This window comes from Convolutriloba macropyga, chromosome 5 (assembly GCF_964194025.1).
Source record: "Convolutriloba macropyga chromosome 5, txConMacr16.3, whole genome shotgun sequence".
Lineage (NCBI taxonomy): Eukaryota > Metazoa > Xenacoelomorpha > Acoela > Convolutidae > Convolutriloba > Convolutriloba macropyga.
The window spans coordinates 69,458,651-69,473,822 of record NC_134472.1 but is presented as its reverse complement, the minus strand read 5'-3'; the positions used below and the strand labels follow the sequence as shown (position 1 = coordinate 69,473,822).

The window sequence follows — 15,172 nt, the reverse complement described above, 5'->3', positions numbered from 1 at the left end:
TAATTTTGAAAAGTTGGAACTACGTCAAGCAATCATTAATCCTCCCAAGTCGAGGTGTGAGCCAGACCCATAAAGACAATAATCAGCCTTGATCAGAATTTAGCTCGTTTTTATTGTTGTCGTGAAAATCTTCGACTAAGTCAAAGATCACCAGAATTTGGAAGTTCTTGCTTTCTAAAAAAAGTGATAAACAAACAAAAAATTTGAAACGCGATATTTATTGTTGCCATGATCAGACCCATCAGACCATAACCAGCCATGATCAGACTTTAGCTCGTTTTTAGAAATGGTGCTCGTTTTTAACACGCTTTTAAAATTTTGCTAATTTTTGTCTCGTTTTAAAATTTCTGTTCGTTTATCTTTTTTTCAATAAGCAAGGCTTACTTACCTTACCTACCTGGCTTACTTACCTGGCGTCGGCTTACTTACCTTTGGTTTACCCTCTTATTATATTTTGAAGGGAAGTGCGTACTGCTACTCACAATATTGTGAACATATAAAATATCACTGCACGTTGCTTATTGTTTAAACACAACAGCACACAAAATAGATTAGTTCGACAGATATAGCGCGTTATCCCACTAGTTCACAACAGGGGAATTAGCTCAATAGAGAGTTATTCCTCTAGTTCTCGACAATGGAATTAGCTCAATAGAGAAGGCGGCGCTGCTTGCCAGCAGGAGTCCAGCGGTTCGAATCCGAGTGGGAGAGCTGGAAAGAAGATATTGGAATTGAGCGAAACAAAAAGTTTACCAACCGGAGTCGAACCAGGGTGTTTGTTAAGTGCCATTGAGGAACGGAGGTGCTTACCACTGGACTAACCTCGCCTCGATAACAGACAAAAAAAACGATATCAATAACCAGCAACAATGAACTACTCAAAAGTAACACAGAAAACGTGTAATAATACAGGAATTACGCAAGATGTACAAATATTTAAAATAATTCCACCCTTTTGGAAAGAAGATGTGTCTTCTCACAAAAGCTTGAGCGATGCATACAAAGTTTGTGTGCAAGAAATCCTAGCTCAATTTCCGGACGCAATGGCTGAAAAAATTACAATATCAAGAACTTTTGCCGAAACCAAATGTTTACCGAAACCAACATTACTGAATCAACTGCTCCGCCTGAATCAACTCAATTTGTCACTTCAATCAAGTCTGATGGAATTCCAAAATGGGAAAAACAATCTTTCCCTTGGGTTATATACCGAACAAAAATCGGCTGCTCAACTTCTATCCACGAAAAGTTAGGATCAAAATTAATAATTTAACTGCTATTTGCTCTGACGCTGAATCAAAAACATTGATGAGGATGCCTGAAAATTTGACTCATAAGCCACAGATCGACCTGGAGTACATCGCACTCACCAACGGCAAAAAATATGTAACGGTTCTGCTCTCCTCGAAGTAATTCTAAATAACGAAGACGAAGAACAGCGTCTGCGAACCTGGTCTTATAAACGTCGGACTTCCGAAAATTTAACTTGGAACGGAGTCGAAATATCGTTTCATGTACCAGCTCTACACCACTGCAATTTTTGCGAAAACCTTGGAGTACAATTCAAAGGGCATCGTGACGATTGGTGTTTCAAAAAACAGAACTCTATTGATGCAACAGAGAAAAGTCAAACTGATGCAATAAGCATTGAGAAAAGCAGCCGTTCCTCGCTTGCGACTGGAGTAGAGGAAAAGAAAGATATTCAAACAGAGTCAGAATGTGAAATAGCTGACAATTGTTTTTCAACTTTAGCGGAAGGGTCTACAATTTGTTCGGAAACAAATTCCTTTGAAACTGAAAATTCAAAGGCAAAGGCTGTTGACGAGGCATTGAGTGACTCATCAGACAGCCATCCCAGCCTACTCATTGACGAGAGTACAGAAGAAAATGAGGGTTTCTGGATGACACCTAGGAAAAGACCAAAACTTCACTCTGAGTGCGATAATAAAGAAAATGTTGAAAAAATCAACTCGCAAAAAGTGCAACAAAAATCTTCTTCTGTAAAACAAATCAATGGAAGAGACATGTCATTGTATAATTATTCAGTTCTACAATGACACTCGAAGAATGCAATGCACAAAGCTACAAAAGCGTGTTCGAGTATCAATTGGCCTCCCCCTGACCGGGACAATCCTGTTGAATCTTGACTTCTGGACAACATATGTCAAAATTTCCCGACATCTTTTCATTTAACACATGTGGACTCCAAATTACTCAATGTTGTAAACTTATGCAAGAAGAAAGCCTCCCAAAATGAATTTATCATTTCCATTCAAGAATCCAAGATTAGAAACCTCCGAAATACTCAGAAGGATATTCTCGCTTATAATCTACTTGAATACTACCTATCGCCTGCTACGAATAAATCTGGTGGTTTGATAATAATATGGACAAAAACGATTAAACTCAAAGCACTGAAAGAAAACAATGCCTGTCAAATTATGTACAGTGATCTATATGATTTCTTTTTTTGCAATACTTACCTATATAAACCCTGTCATCAATGGAAAAGTGCTCTTCTACAAAAAACAATTACAGACATCTCGCCACAATCGCCTCTTTTTTTGCCGGTGACCTCAATTGTTTTGACTTCAATGGAAACAACACTTCAGGACAACTACGTTCTTTTGACCCTCGAATTTCAAATTTCAAAAATATTGATCCATTACTGAGACTATATGACTTGTCTGACTCAGCTGAAAAGTTTGGAAGAATGGATTTCACCCACTACGATAAGACCTCTCATACATTTTTGAGAAGAATACATCTATACAAACCATCATGATGAGGGATTTTGTTTTAAAACTCAAAGTAATAATATTTCCGATCAATTTCTAATTCATCTTTTTGTAAAAAGTGATGAATTCTGCGAAAGAAGAAGAAGAAGCTTTTGGAAACTCAACAACAGCGTTCTTTTGCCCAATAAAAAGTACCTTGCAAATTTAATTGATTGTCATGCACTGCGATCAGAAAGTATGCTCAACCACTATAATGACTTCAAGTTTGAACTTCGAGACACCCTGAGAACAATGTGTATCCATAAAAACAGAATTGATCGCGAAACTGACGAATGGCTCAATGAGCAAAAAACTCAACTGCTCGAGAAATTTAACTCTAATCACCAAACTACTATCAAAGCTATTGTTCAATACGACCAACTATGCAGACTGTTATGTGAAAAGCAAACCAAAAAAAAGGAATTGTTACTCAAAGAAGTCAAAGCTTTTGCATCAGAATGCCACAATGGCAACCCTAAATCCTTGAAGAGAAGTCAAAAACCCTTCGGACCTAACAAAATAGAACACATTACAGATTGTGAAGGCAGAACGCATCATAGTAATGACGAAATGCTCGAAACCTTCAGTAAACTTATCCAAAAAATCTATAGCAACGAAGAAATCAATCAATACAAACAAAAAGCTATCTTAAACAAATTCTTCAATGATAATCAAAATTTCAATTGCGAAGGACTTGGTGACGAAATATTGTCTGACGAAGTGAAACGTGCCATTAGAAAATTTAACACACACAGCGCGCCCGGTCCCGATGGGTTAACTCCCAGCTTTTACAAAATCTTTGAGGAAAGTTTGTCTGAACTTCTGTCCAACTTGTTCAATCAGGCAATTAGATCTGAAAATCTACCTTTATCTATGGAATTGGCTGTTATAAAACTTCTTCCGAAAGTAGAAAAACCAGACGATCCAAACGACTACAGACCGACTAGTTAGTTAAATACAGACTTAAAGATACTCACTCATATCTTGGCTGAGCGGGCAAAAATTTTCGCTGCATCCGTAATCTCTAAAGAACAACACGCTTATCTGCCTGGTAAACAAATTAACATCGCCCTCAAATAAATTTCAAAAGCGATAGAACGATATGCAAATAAACAGCATTCAATCGTCAATGTGGATTTCTCCAAGGCTTTCGATTCAATTGATAGAAACTTTATTATTCAACTACTCCACAAATTTCAAGTTCATGACTTCTTTGTCAAATCTGTTAGATTGCTATACAAGAGAACTGAGGCTGTCATAGAATTGAATGGCCATCTTTCTCTACCAATCATACTGCAAAGATGTGTGAAGCAAGGATGCCCTCTCTCAGCTATTCTATTTATATTATCTATCGAGCCGCTTCTTCAAATTATTCAAAACACCGTCATGTTAGAATCTAAATGCAGTTGAAGAGTTGAAGCTTACGCAGACGACGTGACGTGCATAATTAAAAAGGACAGTGTTGGTCCCGTTTAGAATTCTATATAACTACAGAGAGGCGACACAGTTAACTGTTAACGAATTTAAAACAGAAGTGCTCAGCAAGGACAAGAATGTTTGGCCAAAACAGTTAGTTCCACAAAAATTATTGGTACCCACTTTAGTCTCCAAAGAACAACTAAAAGTCTCTTGGCATTAACAAAATCACCTCTTTCAAACCACAAATCAAAAATAAACAGCTGCATATCTCTAAATGGAAAATCGCTCGCCATCAATACGTTTGTTCTACCAAAATTAATGCACGTTGCTCGACATCAGAAAACAGGATTGAGCATTCTAACTAAGTGTCAGTCGGAACTCCTTCACGTCATCTTCCCATCATCCAAATACGACGTAAAGCAGGAGATACTGTACCAGGAAAAACGTAATGGAGGAATCTCGTTAACTTATCTGTCTGCTAGGGTGGCAGCAGCAAAATTGATCGACACTCTGATTGGGATAAGAGAGAAGAAAACCAGACCGTCCGCGACAGCGAACTCACGAAACTAGTTAAACATTGCCGTGGACGATTAGAGCACAGAGATAACTTCATCTGTCTCTCTCACATTAACGATGATGCGAATGTTTTAATTATCAACAACTCAATTTCCTTAAAGCGTATTTATTGGTTTCTAACAGCTGCAAAGTTTGCTGTTTCTATTGTTCATGAAAAATTGAGAAAGTCCTCGCCGGAATATGGTTGCTCTTCTACAGAACTGATACGCTTCAGCGAAAGACTATGGCTCAATAAGAACCTCTTCGCATTTGAGAAAAATGCTTTTACAGATTTGCTTTTAAAAGTATCCGAAACAAACAATCCAAATGGAATGACGGTTTAGAAGAGAGCCCTGTTTGTGTGTTTTGTGAGAAGGAATTTGAAACAACAAAACATATTCTTTTGAAATGCAACTTCTTTTCCACAATACGAAACCATATTGGCCTTATGAACTGGAAAAACATTTTTGTAGACAGAGGTCTTCTAAAACTTAGATTTTTATCTAGTGTACTGCTTGGATCTTTGAAAAACTTGCCACTTGAAACTGATACCTGTCTCCATCTTTTCAATGGTAAATTATTGTTTGATGTCTGTTTGACCTAATCTTTGAATTTAAATATTTAAAACCTGGCGACCGTTGTCCCCCGATCAAGCAGAGGCTTCCGCCTTGCACTGCGCGGAGGTTGACCCCTGCGATTTCTTCAAAGCGAGAAACTCGGACGCACAATTTCTTTGTGTTAGGACTGCGTTCGCGCTTTCCCTAGTAATTTTGTAAAGTTGAAACTACGTCAAGCAATCATTAGTCCTCCCAAGTCGAGGTCTGCGTCAGACCCATCCAGACAATAATCAGCCTTGATTAGAATTTAGATCGTTTTTGTCGTTGTCGTGAGAATCTTTGACTAAGTCAAAGATCATCCAAATTTGGAAGTTCTTGATTATTGAAAAAAGTGATAAACGAACAGCTAGATTTTGAAAAGCGATATTTATTGTTGCCATGGTCATACTCATCCAGACAATAACCAGCCATGATCAGATTTTAGCTCATTTTTAGAAATGGTGCTCGCTTTTACCATGGTTTAAAAATTTTGCTAATTTTTGTCGCGTTGTAAAATTTCTGTTCTTTTATCACTTTTTTCAGTGAGCAGGAACTTCCATATTCGATTGATCTTGGACTTGGTTTTTACTTATGGAACAAAACAGTGCCTTATTGCAAAAAAGTGTACCATCGAGCTTGGACAGTTCATTCTGAACAATAGGATATCAGTATATTTCGTTTTCTCATATATTAGATGTTCATTTTCAGCAATCTGGAATTCTGTCGCGTGAACCTTCAATTCCACCCAAGTTGAGATGCCATTCGGAAATGACTTCTGATAAGACCGTTTCAGATGAAAGTAAAGTCTGATCAGACCATTCCAGAGCAAAGTATCCTCTGATCAGGCTGAAATGCACTCGAAAGACCTATGTACTGCATTATAATAAACCATTCAAATTCTACTCTACATAGCAATACAATTAACCGTTACAATTCTACTAGAGCGCTAACTACAGTATTGTAAACACTAAGTGTTTACAATACTGTAACAATAAGTAAACACTAACTACAGTATTGTAATACAAATAGCTACAGTTTCTTATTGATTACCAATTTTGATAGCACAGTAGGAACGCTCCACTACCCGAATTCAGAATTAGTCTGGTGGGACTGCGCAGACCGGGGTTCCGATAACCCGCCTCTCCGACAAATTCCTAAAGGGGTTTTGCTTATTGTAACGGTTTATTGCTTAACGGTTACTGCTTATTTCCCACTCGTCATTTCCACCCCCTTCCCCATTCCTCTCAAACTTTCCCAGTTTACCTTACCTATACTTGCACGCTTATAAAATACCATTTTATTCACCGTTGGCTTCCCCTGCAGTGTCGTTTGCGGCAGTTTTGGAATGGAATCACCCGACAGAACCCATTAACAACGACATACAGGTCATTAAAATTATTCCGCCTTTCTCTAAGGAAGACGTTCGATCTACCGAAAAATTGGATTACGCATATGAGCGATGCGAAGAAAACATCTTGTCAATGTTTCCTACGCCATTACAAGAAAAAGCAGCAATAACACGAACTTTCACAACTAACACAGAAGGGAAAAAACTTCAGTCGTTGACAATAGTTGCTCCCCCTGAATCCGAGCCATATTTCACTAAAATGAAATGTGAATGTATCATGCCACTGGGGCGAACCATCTTTCTAATTGGATACGTTCCCAAGAACAGAAGGCTTTCCAGCTTCTACCCCCGGAATACTAAAGTCAAAATCTCCAATCTACCCTTCATTTGTGGTGCTCAGTTGAGCATAGTCCACTAATACAAAGTGAAACCTTTTCTTTATATATGGCAAACAGATTTATACTGGACGCGCCATACTAGATGTCATCAAAAAGAATGAAAAAGATTAAGACGAAATTAGAAAATGGTCATATACCAACGCAATGAAGGATGGATTAGACTGTCACGGTGTTTGCATTAGTTTTCACGTTCCCTCCCTGCATTCCTGTGAACACTGCACAACCGTCGGTAAACTTAGCATGGGGCACCATAAAGACTGGTGTCTGAACCTCTCCGAAAAAAAAGAGAGAACCGTGCCATAAGGAAAGCCCCTTGGTAACTTTTGATAAAGCCTGCGAAATTCACAATGCAAATGATGGAGATAGAAAAGATGACATCGAGTCGCATGATAGATTAACTTACCATTTTCTAAAATCTCCAAATCAGTGGGTTCTGTTCGTACTCACGATAATGTTCTAATTAACATCGACTTTACGAAGGTATTCGACAATATTGATCGTCGCTTCATATTCCTACTACTAGAGAAGCTGAAAATCCCTGGTGTGTTTTTGAAATTTGTCAAAGCACTCTACTGGAGAACTTCATCATATGTCGAAATCAATGACCACATATCACCGATTTTTAGCTCAGAGCGCGGCGTTCGTCAAGGTTGCCCGTTATCTTCTATCCTTTTCGTTCTGGATGGAGCCTCTGTTCCAAAGCATTCAAAGTGAGGACGAGATTCGGAGCCTCAGTCCATCAAAATTAGAATCATATGCCAACGACATCTTGTGCATCATTCACAAAAACAGTGTGACAGCATTGTTCGAGTTAATAGACAACTATTGCGAATGTAAACAATTAAGTCTGAACAGTATGAAAACCGCAATACTGACAAACGATATGATCCAAGTTTTTCCTGCGTTACATCAACGAAAATATTGGGCATTGTCTTTTCTCTCAATGGAAACGACGATTCTCTTCTCACCATAATTAGAAAGTCCATTAGTCGCCACCAAGTCAAACTTAATATATCCATTAGTCCATTAGTCGCCACCAAGTCAAAGCTCCTCAATCCCAGGCTGCTTTCTTACTCAATTTTGTAATTCACAAATTCTTACATTTTGCTCGTCACCGCGACATAATGATAGCAGATCTAATGAAATTGCAATCAGAACTGTTGCAAATAATTTTTGAAAACAGCAAATACGATATTAAGACTGAAGTTTGTATCAACCTATCAGCAAAGGTGGCATAAGACTGACTTACTTCCCCAATCGTGTATTAATAGCAAAATTGCTAGATTTCACTCTTTTGAGTAGTCACTCTCCTGTAACTGTGAACACCAGTCTTGATAAAAGCATAACCAAATCACTGAAACATTGTGGTGTACAACTGTGCCAAGGTGAGGACGCCTGGTCGCTGCCGTCAATCACCAACTCCCAGAACGCTCTTCTTATCAGTCCAATCACTCAGTTCCGTGCAATTTATGACTTCCTTGCTGCTGTGAAGTTCCCCTTCTCAATTGTCCAAGAAAGACTTCAGAGTGCCGCTGAAAAGTATGATTTAACTCCCACCTGCCTCACAGTGTTCTGCTCAAAATTATGGAAATCAAGATATTTATTTTTTTCGAAAAGAATGCTATCTATCGTCTCGCTTTCTTGTGCATACGTGATAAACAGTCGAAATGGATTATTGATTTTGGAAGAATCTGCAATCTGTGCTTTCTGCGATGATTCAAACGAACATTTACTTCTAAAATGCCAAAACTCAAAACCTTAAGAAATCATTGCGATGTTAAAAACTGGTCTGATATATTTAAACATACAAACTCAATAGCTCTCCGATACACTGCAACCATTTTGCTTGGTTCGTTAAAAAATACCCCATCAGACTCACTGTTTTTCCTAAACTTGTTCCTTCAATTTTAAGCTCTCCTTTTGCTGTCGAATACCCATGTAAATATATTAGTGTCCCTTCTGAATTTAAATATTTATACCTGGCGTCGGTTGTCCCCCGATCAAGCAGAGGGGTGGCCCAGAGAGAGGCGTCCACTTTGCACTGCGTAGAGGTTGAGCCCTGCGATTTCTCCAAAGCGAGAAACTTGGACGCACAATTTTCTAATATTGGGACTGCGTTCGCGCTTTCCCTAATAATTCGGAACACTTGAAGCTATGTCAAGGAATGAGAAGTCCTCACATGTTGAGGAGTGTGATAATGATCAAACCCATCCCGACAATAATCAGCCTAGCTCAGAATTTAGCTCGTTTGTATTGTTCTCGTGAGAATCTTTGACAAAGTCAAAGATCACCCAAATTTGGAAGTTCTTGCTTACTGAAAAAAGTGATAAACAATCAGAAATTTCAAAAGGCGACATTTATTGTTGCCATGATCACACTCATCCAGACCATAACCGGCCATGATCAGACTTTAGCTCGTTTTTAGAAATTGTGCTCGCTTTTACCACGTTTTAAAAATTTTGCTAATTTTTGTCGCGTTTTAAAATTTCTCTTCGTTTATCACTTTTATCAGTAAACAGGAACTTCCAAATTCTGTTGATCGTTGACTTAGTTTTTAGTTATGTAACAAAACACTGCCTTTTTGCAAAAAAGTGTACCATCGGGCTCGGACAGTTCATTCCGAACAATAAAATATCAGTATATTTCGTTTTCTCATATATTAGATGGTCGTTTTCAGCAATCTGGAGGTCTGTCAGGTGAAACTTCAATTCAACCCAAGTTGAGATGCCATTCGGAAATGACCTCTGATCAGACCAAAATCGGACCATTGACCGGAACTTTTTGCTACCACAGCCTAAACTAATTTTAGACCATTGCCCAGACGACTGTGAGCTTGAAACAACCTCTGATCAGACCATTCCCAAACTAAAAATTCGACGGCTCAGATACTTTTCTACACATCGACCACACCAAATTTATACGAGGACAAAAGAAATTCTAAAAATTGGACGTTGAAACCTAGTTTTGGGCTCTCGATAAACAAGCATCAATACAAATCAAAAATTACCCCAGGATACTACTTGGCGTCAGTCATCCCCTGCTTTAGTGGAAGGCAAAAATTCCATCGCTTCAACTAGTGAATGGTAACGACAACTGTGTTAGTGTTTGGTTAATTCTTACAATAAATCTGTCCAATTCTTTTCCAACACACAAGTGAATACTAGCTATAGAATATCATTACAAATAGCTACAATGTACTACTATTTACCAGTTCTGATAGGAACGCAGAGTAGGAACGCTTCAATATCCGAATTCACAATTAGTCTGCCCGGGTCGAGGTTTGGTGGTGAATTTTTGTAAGAAATGCGGTGAAATGCGGTGAAAAAAAATTTTTTACCGCGTGTTTCTTGCATCTTTTTGCGATGAATGCGGTGAATCGCGGTGAATTATTTTTTTTCACCGCGTTCTCTTTGGCAGTGAATTATTCTTTTTCACCGCTTGATGCGATTAATTATTTTTTTCACCGCATCTAGCGGTGAAAAAAAATAATTCACCGCTTGAGAGAAATTGGTGAAAGAAAAGAACTCTTCGCATTAAGCGGTGAAAAAAAGTAATAAACCGCCACCGAGAACGTGGTGAGAAAAAAATAATTCACCGCATTCACCGGAAAAGGATTTAAGAAATACGCGGTGAAAATTGTTTTTTTTTCACCGCATTTCTTACGAAAATTCACCTTGTCTTCTATGAATTCCCCCTGCTGAACTTTTCTTACCTGAATCAGCGCTTCAGCTGATTTTTTTTGTCAAACCAGGCATCATCAGACAGCTCACTGCAGGCAATCTCCATCAGCAACAATTTTTCACTGTTCAGCATCTTTTACTCATTTTTTTTCGATTATTCGAGAGTTTCAGACCAAACCGCTAGTTTTGATTAATTTCCCATTTGAGCCTCTAGATAAATCGATAAAAACCGATAGAATCAATCAATCAATCAATTATCAAATCGTATAAAATTATCAAATCGAACCCATGGCGGGACTGCGCGGACTGAGGTTTAGATACCCGCCTCTCCTACTAATTTTCCTACTAATATTATAACTATTATTATAACTAAACTCTCACCCACACCATATTGTCAGTACATAATCCCCGCCAATTTTGAAATTGTTACAGTTACCTTTCATCTGCAACAGTATTACCCAAGAGAAGCAAACTACTGTAGTTTTGATCACAATCGCCGAAAACATCTCACATCGGTGATTCTCCTTTTTTTTACCCTACGTAGAGAAAAGCAGAAATTGGACAGAAAAGGAATAGTCTAATTGACACAGCTTGCTCATTGGAAATCATGACATCATTCATTTTGACATGAAGAACAGAGTTTTTTGCTAACTGATCAAATGTACACCTCTGGATGTCAGATGAATGCCTATCCAAGCAGTTTCTGTGATCACTCATTCTTACATCTACTGAGCAATATAATGGCACTTGGTCATGAGCGGGGGCAAAAGTTTTGGAATATGAACAATGACGTTCGCCAACCAAACCAATTACTGATTGGAGACCACCTTAACTGGAAAATAAAAATGCATAATTCAGAGTTCTACGATCTGTTTAAAGCTGAACTACGCGACCTCATTTTATCAAATTAAGCGACAATTTTTTGAAAAGAAAATGTCTTTTGCCTACATTCCACTTTCCTTGTTTCGGTGCCAATTGAGATCGAAGTGATTAAGTCGATCCATCACACCACTTCCACGATTATGCTATTTGCTTTTATTTTGCACTCAAACGAAGTTTGTAGCAATTATATTAGTCCTGCTGGTTGTTTTTGCAGCAATATTTGTACTACCAACTTGTTTTTTATCATTTTCCTTTGTTCAAGCAATAATTTTTCGTCCTCAAAACGGGATAAACATTCAAAGCATAGAGATCATTAATTTTCTCTTAGAGCCTCACTGTTTACTATTATCTAATTACTTGATCTACTGAAAGCTTAAAAAATATTATTTCATGCTGTGAAGGGCCGACGCTTTTAAAATTTCCTCGTCCCTTACTATAGCCCCCCCCCCCCCATTTAAACCCTCTTCCTCTCAACTTTTCAACCTCCTCACCTTTTTCCACCCGTAACCCCGCTCACTCGACCTGCTCCCCACGCTAATCTCCGCGCTCCCCCTCTCCAACCCCTTCAGTAAAGCCAGAGTTAGCCTCCTAAACATCACCTATCTACTGAAGAAGCCAACAGATCGACAGTCGTTTGAGAGCAATTCGCCCGACATTAGTATCTAATGTTTTTTCCGTGTTGAACCGTTTTTATCATTGGTGGGGTTGGCCATGATGGTGACGACGGTTTAGAGTTTTGGGATGAATGCTTCGGCTATAAATTTATTTTATCGTCTCACGCTCGTGTCTAGTTAAACAGTTTTTTTGACTCCGCAAAGCTTTAAAGAGAGGTGTTGATAACCGCTTCAGCCTTTTCTCCAACTTCTTTGTGCCTGGAGTTATTTGCTACTCTAAAACACCGAGTTGTAAGTTGATTAAACGAATTTGCTCAATTTTTGTGACAAGTACTGTGACTGTTTATGTCTGTTTATGCTTCATTTTTTCGGGAAGTATCTTTCCTCTCAAAAATGATTGAGAGGAAAGAGACTTCCCGAATTGGCTTTACTTCCTCAAAAAATGGTAAAGTTTTCAAACCAGTAGAAACCGAGAAGAGTATGTAGCTCTTCTCAGTTGTCCTATTTTTTAATGTCATTCATTTTAGATCTCGTTTGTATCATGTTTGGCTGATGAGGCGTTTTTGAAACTACGTAATGGTTTTTATCTTATATCTAAATTTTTTATCATTATGTGCAGGACTTTCAACTTTTTTACGTTTTTAAAGCTACATAAGCAAGGTTTTCTGTTTCATTGCGCTGATGGAGACTGAATAGAGGCCTTATACTCAACGAAACTTTTGAAATCAATTTATTTGAGTTCTGATGGTATGAAACCGTGTTTCTGTGAAGAAAGTTGACAAAAATAACAAAACATTCTTTTCAGTTCCTTGCAGGTTTTCGAGTTATACTTGAAGTTTTACCGAAGCGATCAAAAACTTTTTGTCAACTTCCAGAAGGATTTTGTTTTTCCTCGAAGTTACACGAGTTTCTAATGCTTTTTCATCGTATCGTGAGAAATTTTGTAACCTGACATTGAATAATGAAAGTTATTTCTCATTTGTGTGCCGTTCTATTATATGAACAATTACTTTGATTTTTATTTATTTTGTAAGTTTTAAGTTTGTTAGTTTTTAAAGTTTAATATTTCGTTAATTGTTTTGAATTAAAATTTTTAATTTTCGTGAGCGGTTTCCGTATGTGACAGTTTCCTGAAAGTGTTTCTTCAGCAGAGACAGCTCGTTGCCGGAATTCATTCGGTTGTGTTTTCGCTTCACTGTTGTTCACACAGCAAAGTTGAAAACTACAAAATTTTCCGATGAATGTCTCCTTTCACGAACAACTTCTGCGGGCATGGCGTCATTTCGTACGCTTTATAGCGAAAAACTTAAGATGAATTAGGTGATTAGATTTTGATTTAAAATTTTTTTTGTGCATAAAAAAATTAAAATTATAACCGTGTTGTAAAATATACTTGAAAACAGCAATAATTCAAGTAAATGCAGCAAAACTGTTAACATACTTGTTTTCTTCCGAAAAATAAAATTAACTTTTAAAAGCTCCTACATTACTATCCAAAGGAATTTTTCATGTTGTGAGAGCAAGGAGTCATTCGAGGTTTTCTTCCAAATCTTTTCATTTTTTGCCAACCGAAGCCATTGTGGTGACTTATTCCTTTTTTCCTCATTGACGAACAATCGAATTCATTCCAAAGTATGCATTCGACATTCTGTCTAGTTCTAAAACGTTTTCTTCGAGTGTCTTCATGCAGACTCAAATATCCGTGAAAACTCTTAGATTTTTCTGGTCTGACTATGTCATACTGAAATTTGATTAGCGAAGGTTTTTGCTATCATTAGCTCAGCTGGTAGGATATTTGTCTGTATTAGAAGATCTCTCGCTGTGTCATAATTTTTTCGGAGAAAGCACTCTTTTAATCTGTCCGTTAACCGTTAATCATTGCTAATCTGTCGATTAAGTTGTTTCAAATTTTTTTGCAGACATACACTTTTTCGATTTGGCCAAATAGATAAGTGTGAAAGCATAATTGATTTTAATAGAGGAATGCGCGTGTTGTGGGGAACTTGATGTCTTATTAAGTATATTAATGTTATAGAATGAATCATATGTTTTACCGTTTTATCCAGCTGCTCATCGATATCATGGTTCCTGTCAATTTGAATAACAGAGTATATACAACATTTTGACCTGTGAGAACTTTGTTTTTTTAAAATAAAAAATAGATCCAAAATCAGAAAAACTGCGAAAAAAAATTGGTTTTGTTTGTATTCAAAGTTAATATGTTCATGTTCTGTTTTCTACAAAAATTCATTGACAATGACTAGTCCATGTAAGCTATTTTCTCTTCAAAATCAGGCAAAACTTGTGTCGTCTTCAAATTGAATTATTCTTTCCGTTGTCTTTATAATAGAAGAAGAATCGTTCATTTACAGAAGAAAACTGAGTGGTTCTAAAACAGTTACCTGTGGCACACAATGATTCACAGTTTCGCAATCAGAAAAAATGCCATTAGGGGTTGCTTTTTGCCTGGAGTTGGCACGAAATGAAAACGAAAGGACCTCTTTGTAAGGTTTTCCCAGGTACTCTTTTGCCTCCTGGGAAAAACTTTACATTTCAATTTTTTAAGATAAATGCCGTGCGATATGGTATTAGAGACCTTTGCAAGACCTAAAAAACAGCAATAGTTTCTTTGCTTTGATATAAATTAGCCATAACTGTTTCAATTAGACTTTTTCTGGAATCCGATTGCCTTTCTCTAGAGTTTTATGCTCGTCAATGAAATCTGTCATCTGAGTCAGAAGGGAGCGCTCAAAAATTTTTGCTAAACTCGGAGTAACATAAACTTGTCGACAGTTTATACTATCCAATTTATTAATTTTTATGAAAACTGGGGTTACATAGGCTAGTTTTCTTTCTAGTTGGGAAAATTTTCTACTGAATGCAATCAATTAGATCGAATTGTA

The 15,172-nt window shown here is 37.5% G+C and overlaps 1 non-coding gene and 1 pseudogene across 1 annotated transcript; both read left to right on the top strand.

The window, feature by feature from the left end:
• The first annotated feature begins 5,368 nt into the window (after positions 1 to 5,368).
• On the top strand, positions 5,369 to 5,516 carry LOC142340512 (U1 spliceosomal RNA; annotated as a pseudogene).
• Positions 5,517 to 9,064: 3,548 nt separating this feature from the next.
• On the top strand, positions 9,065 to 9,226 carry LOC142340511 (U1 spliceosomal RNA). The gene has a single exon (XR_012759072.1). It is a non-coding gene; the product is annotated as a U1 spliceosomal RNA (small nuclear RNA).
• Positions 9,227 to 15,172: the final 5,946 nt, after the last annotated feature.